Source organism: Canis lupus, chromosome 12, assembly GCF_011100685.1.
Source record: "Canis lupus familiaris isolate Mischka breed German Shepherd chromosome 12, alternate assembly UU_Cfam_GSD_1.0, whole genome shotgun sequence".
In the NCBI taxonomy this organism is placed as follows: Eukaryota; Metazoa; Chordata; class Mammalia; order Carnivora; family Canidae; genus Canis; species Canis lupus.
In genome coordinates, this window is record NC_049233.1 from 53,205,696 (window position 1) to 53,211,630 (window position 5,935).

Sequence of the window (5,935 nt, forward strand, 5' to 3'; positions counted from 1 at the left end):
ATATTACTTTGTGAATGAAGTTTTATGAAAAGGCTACATTCTGTATGATTCCAACTAACATTCTGGAAAAGGCAAAATTATGGAGACAGTAAAAAGATCAGCAATTGGCAGGGATTGGTTATGGGGAGGAAGGAATAAATAGATAGAACAGAGAGGATTCTTAGGTCAGTAAAACTTTCCTACATGATAGTATAATAATGGATAAATGCCATTACACATTTGTCCAAACCCACAGAAAATACAATACCAAGAAAAAAAAAAAAACTTAATGTAAACTTTGGGTGATAATGATGAGTCACTGCAGATCCATCAACTGTAAAAAATGTATCATTCTGGTATGGGATGTTGACAATGGCAGACACTGTTTCTGCAGGGGTTATAAGAGATTTATTTATCATCTTTATCTTTATGATCAATTTTGCTGTGAACCTAAAACTGCTCTAAAAATAAAGTGTATTTTAAAATGTGAAAGTTAGTAGTGCTTGATCTAATGTTTAAAATGGTATCACCAAGGACTTGACCTTGACCTATATCTCTTCGCTTTCTGAGGTGTTTTATCTCTAATATATTTTATGGTGGCTTCCTCTAGAATCTTCTGTATTTGTAAATTATAGTGGCAGCTTGAGTCTTACGTTCCCACAAAAATAGAGAGTAAAAGAGAGATAGTTTTTTCCCTAGGGACCCATTGACAGATTGGGGAGGAAATGTTTCTTCCTTAGAATGTTTGGGATACCTGGGTGGCTCAGTGGTTAAGTGTCTACCTTCGGTTCAGGGTGTGATCCTGGAGTCCTGGGATCAAGTCCCACATAGGCTCCTGTATGTAGCCTGCTTCTCCCTCTGCCTATGTTTCTGCCTCTTTCTCTCTCTCTCTCTCTTGCTCTTTCTCTCCCCCTCTCTCATGAATAAATAAATAAAATCTTAAAAAGAAAGAAAGAAACACAATGTTCTCCCTGAAATTCAATTGCCCTGATTAAGTTCTGTGTACATCCCTGAGCGAATCATGGAGACAGTAGTATAGGATAGATTGATGGACCAAGATTAATCAAGGAGAAGAGGATAGAAAACCCAGCACTGATCATTTGTGTAAGTGAATGGTTCTTCGGAAGAAATAAAAAGTTAATAGTTGCATTTTCTAAGTTCTTATTTCTTCTTGTGAATTTGAGTTTTCATCTTGTTTCCTTTCAGCTTGAATGATTTCCTTTAGAATTTCTTTGAAAGTATTTTGTTCAAACTCTTATTTTTTTTTTATTTATCTAGGAATGTTTTTATATCAGCTCATTTTTGAAGAATAAATTTGCTGGATATAGAATTCTTAGATGATTTTTTTTGAATCAGTATTTGAATGCTGTACATTATTCCATTGCTTTCTGGCTTTGTTCCTGATGAAATATTAGTCATTAATCATATAGATACTCCTATACATAATTGTTTTGTTTTGTTTTGTTTTTACTGGTCTTCTCAAGATATTTTGTCTTTGGTTTTTAAGTTTGACTATGATGTTTTTAGAAGTTGATTTCTTTGTGTTCCTTCTCTTTGGGATTGGTTGAAATTCCTGGATCTGCAGATTAATGCTTTTCTTCAAATTGTAGACATTTCCAGTTATTATTTTCTCACATAGTGTTTTCAATCCCTTTCTCTCTCTCACTCTCATCTCTGTTGGGAACTCCAATTACATTTACATTGTTGTATGTGACCTTTTCCTATAGGTCTCTGAGGCTCTTTTTCTTTTCTGTTCAATCTATTTTCTCTTTGGTCATTAGATAGTATAATTTCTGTTTCTTGATTCTGCCATCTTGAAACTGCTATTAAAATTTCACCAGTGAAATATTTATTTAAATTATTGTATTCTTCAATTCCAGAATTATCATTTTGTTCTTTTTAATAATTTACATATCTGTATTGAGAATCTTAGTTGGCTCATTGTTGTCATACTTTCCCCAAATTTGTTAAACACAGTTACATTACTGGAATATGATGGACATATTTATAGTAGATGCTTTGAAGTCCTAGTACACTATATACTACATCTGGGAATATTAAGAGAGAGTTTCTTTTTTTTAAATTTTTATTTATTTATGATAGTCACACAGAGAGAGAGAGGCAGAGACACAGGCAGAGGGAGAAGCAGGCTCCATGCACCGGGAGCCCGACGTGGGATTCGATCCCGGGTCTCCAGGATCGCGCCCTGGGCCAAAGGCAGGCGCCAAACCGCTGCACCATCCAGGGATCCCAAGAGAGAGTTTCTATTGATTGATTTTAACCTGAATATGGGTTACAATTTCCAGTTTCTTTACAGATATCACACTTTTTATTGATAACTGGACATTTCAGATAATTTTTATAGCAACTCTGGGTTCTGAGGGCATTTTTGAAGGTTGTTTTATTCCTTTTTTATTTGTTTCTGTGTTTCATACCTTGCCTAGGCTAAATCTAAAAGATGTATCTCCTCCAGTGTGGGGCCCCTGAAAACTCTACTCAATTTTTCATTCATTTTTATTTTTTCCTTGTGTTTGTTGTTGTTGTTATCCTAATTGGCAAGCCTAGTTTTAGATAATTGACCTTTATGTCCATAGATTAGCAGTCACTGAATGATTTGAGAGAGATTGTATTTAAATATTTAGAGCTGGCACTTTTTCCTAGCTTTAGGTAGTGGCCACTGCTGGCTCCATTTTCTCCAGGAGGTGAGGCAGTATAGACAGAGCCAGCCACCCCATACCTCACCATCTGCAGCCCACTGCCTCTTGCCTCAGCACCCAGATGCAGGCCATCAGATGTGTGGTGGTAGGAGATGGATCATAGGTAAAACTTTTCTACTGATCAGTTACATAACCACTGCATTTCCTGGTTAATATGTCCCCACTGCTTAGGTATATACTTGTCAATATTATGGTAGATGGAAAACTGGTGAATCTGGGTTTATCAGATACAGCTGGACAAGAAGATTATGAGAGATTACATCCTCTAACCTATCTGCAAACAGATGTATTTTTAATGTTTTTATCTAAATTCTAGTTAGTTAACACATAGTGTAATATTGGTTTCAGGAGTAGAATTTAGAGATTCTTCATTTACATGTAATACCCATTGAGCATCACAACAAATTTCCTCCTTAATACCCATCACCCATTTAGCCTTTTCCTGGCCTACCTCCCCTCCAGCAGTCCTCAGTTTGTTCTCTGAAGGTAAGTGTCTTATGGTTTGTCTCACTCTCTCTCCCTTTTTTTACCCTTTCCCCTATGTTAATCTGTTTTGTTTCTTAAATTTCATATAGGAGTGAAACCATGTAGTATTTGTCTTTCTCTAACTGACTTATTTCACACTTAGCCTAATACAGTTTAGTTCCATCTATGTTGTTGCACATGGCAAGATTTTATTATTTTTGATGGTGGAGTAATGTTCATTGTGTAGGATACCTGAGTGGCTCAGTTATCCTATCTGTATGTCTTAGCTATCTGTATGTCTTCCTTGGAAAAAATGTCTGTTCATGTTTTCTGCTCATTTCTTAACTGGATTACTTGTTTTCTTGGGTGTTTAGTTTGATTTCTTTATAGATTTTAGATACAAACTCCTTATCAGATGTGCCATTTGCAAATATCTTCTCCTATTCCATAGGTTGCCTTTTAGTTTTGTTTCTTTCTCTGTACAGAAGCTTTTTATCTTGATGCAGTCCCAATAATTCATTTTTGTTTTTGTTTCTTTTGGCTCTGGAGATGTGTCTAGTAAGAAGTTGCTGTGACAGAGGTGAAGAGATTGCTGCCTATGCTCTCCTCTAGGATTTTGCTGGTGTACTGTCTTACATTTAGATTTTTCACCCATTTGGGATTTATTTTTGTGTGTGGTGTAAGAAAGTGGTCCAGTTTCATTTTCCTGCATGTTACTATGCAGTTTTCCCAAAGCCATTTGTTGAAGAGACTATTTTTTTCCACTGGATACTCTTTCTTACTTGTTGAAGATTAGTTGACCATATAGTTTCTGGGTTTTCTATTCTTTTCCATTGATCTGTGGTCTGTTTTTATGCCAGTACCATACTGTCTTGATGACTACAGCTTTGTAACATAGCTCTAATCTACAGCTTTGCCTTTCTTTTTCAAGATTGCTCTGGTTAGGGGATCCCTGGGTGGTGCAGTGGTTTGGCGCCTGCCTTTGGCCCAGGGCAAGATCCTGGAGACCCAGGATGGAATCCCACGTCAGGCTCCCAGTGCATGAAGCCTGCTTCTCTCTCTGCCTATGTCTCTGCCTCTCTCTCTCTCTCTCTCTCTCTCTCTCTCTCTCTGTGACTATCATAAATAAATAAAGAAAAGAATATTAAAAAAAATAAAGAAAAAAAAGATTGCTTTGGTTATTCGAGGTCTTTTGTTGTTCTATACAAATTTGAAAATTATTTGTTCTAGCTCTGTAAAAACTGCTGATGGTATTTTTTTTAATTTTTATTTATTTATGATAGTCACACACACACAGAGAGAGAGAGAGGCAGAGACATAGGCAAAGGGAGAAGCAGGCTCCATACACCGGGATCCCGACGTGGGACTCGATCCCGAGTCTCCAGGATCGCGCCCTGGACCAAAAGCAGGCGCTAAACCCCTGCGCCACCCAGGGATCCCTGCTGATGGTATTTTGATAGAGATTGTATTAAATGTGTAAACTGCTCTGGATAGTAGAGTAGTTTTAACAATCTTTGTTCTTCCAGTCCATGAGCATAGAATGTTTTTCCATTTAAACAGATTATTCTTTTAACTGATGTATTCTTAATTTGTTTTTCTCTTGTGACTCCTGCAACTTTTGAAAATGTTCAAGGAAAGTAATACCCTAAGTGTTACCACCACTGTCCCAGTACCCCCATCATCCTGGTGAGGGCTAAACTTGATCTCAGATGAAAAAGACATGATTGAAAAACTGAAGGAGAAAAAGTTGACTCCTATCACCTACCTACAGGGTTTGGTGATGGCTAAGATCACTGCTGTAAAATATCTGGAATGCTCAACTCTCAAACAGCAAAGCCTCAAGACAGTGTTTGATGAAGCTAATTGAGCAGTTCTCTGCTCCGTTCCCATCAAGAAGAGGAAGAGAAAATTCCTGCTGTTGTAAATGTCTGGGCCCCTCTCCTGCCCCTGTCCCTCTTGAAAATTTTGGTACACTTTGTTAAAAAATGATGGAACCTTCACAGTCTATGACAAATTTTTGTTATAGATTAGTTTTTCCATAAAACCATTTTGAGCCAAAAAAAAAAAAAAAAAGGGGAGGGGGGGCCTGAAGCCAGTAAGACTTATATGTTGTGTGTGTGGGTAAAAAAGAACATTCAATGTTTAAGTCATTTACATAGTTGTCCTGGCCTTTACTTGCTACTGGACCTTTTTGAGAGTCCTATGTCTATATTCACAAGCTCATGATGTGACAGGAGTTTAAATAGCTCAGGGCCTTGGTCTACTCTCCAGGAAGGCATTTTTGATTCTACTGCAGAAGAATGCTAGGAATATGTTTGCCCAAACCTAAATGCAACATCTGATTAGTGGAGCAAGACAATGTCTATGCCTCACATGCTACTTCCAAAATATAATTTTCTCAGGAAATAATGAGGCCTTTTGTCCATGGCAAAGAATCTACAGGACCTCATGACCTACCCTGCCTAGAACTTTTACATTGCCCATGTTGGGAGTGGGAAGGTGGGATCAGCTCTAGACCTGAAAGATTCTTATTTTTCTTGCCTCAAGTTCAATTATTTTCAAATATAAATGCTTTTCAGATTGTTTGGTAAATTGCCAAAGTCTTGAAATGGTTGTTTTAATCATGCTCATTTGATAGCTACTTTTTGGGGAGTAACTTATTCATCCATAGCCATAAGTTCCCTACAGTCTCTTTCATGAGCATAATAAGCAAGAAATGATCAGAAGCTCATGAGCAGAAAGAATAATTAAACATATGTGTTTATTTTTAAAAC

General features: G+C 37.1%; 1 pseudogene; it reads left to right on the plus strand.

Moving 5' to 3' along the window:
• Positions 1-2,757: 2,757 nt before the first annotated feature.
• LOC100684677 lies at positions 2,758-5,085 on the plus strand (annotated as a pseudogene).
• Positions 5,086-5,935: the final 850 nt, after the last annotated feature.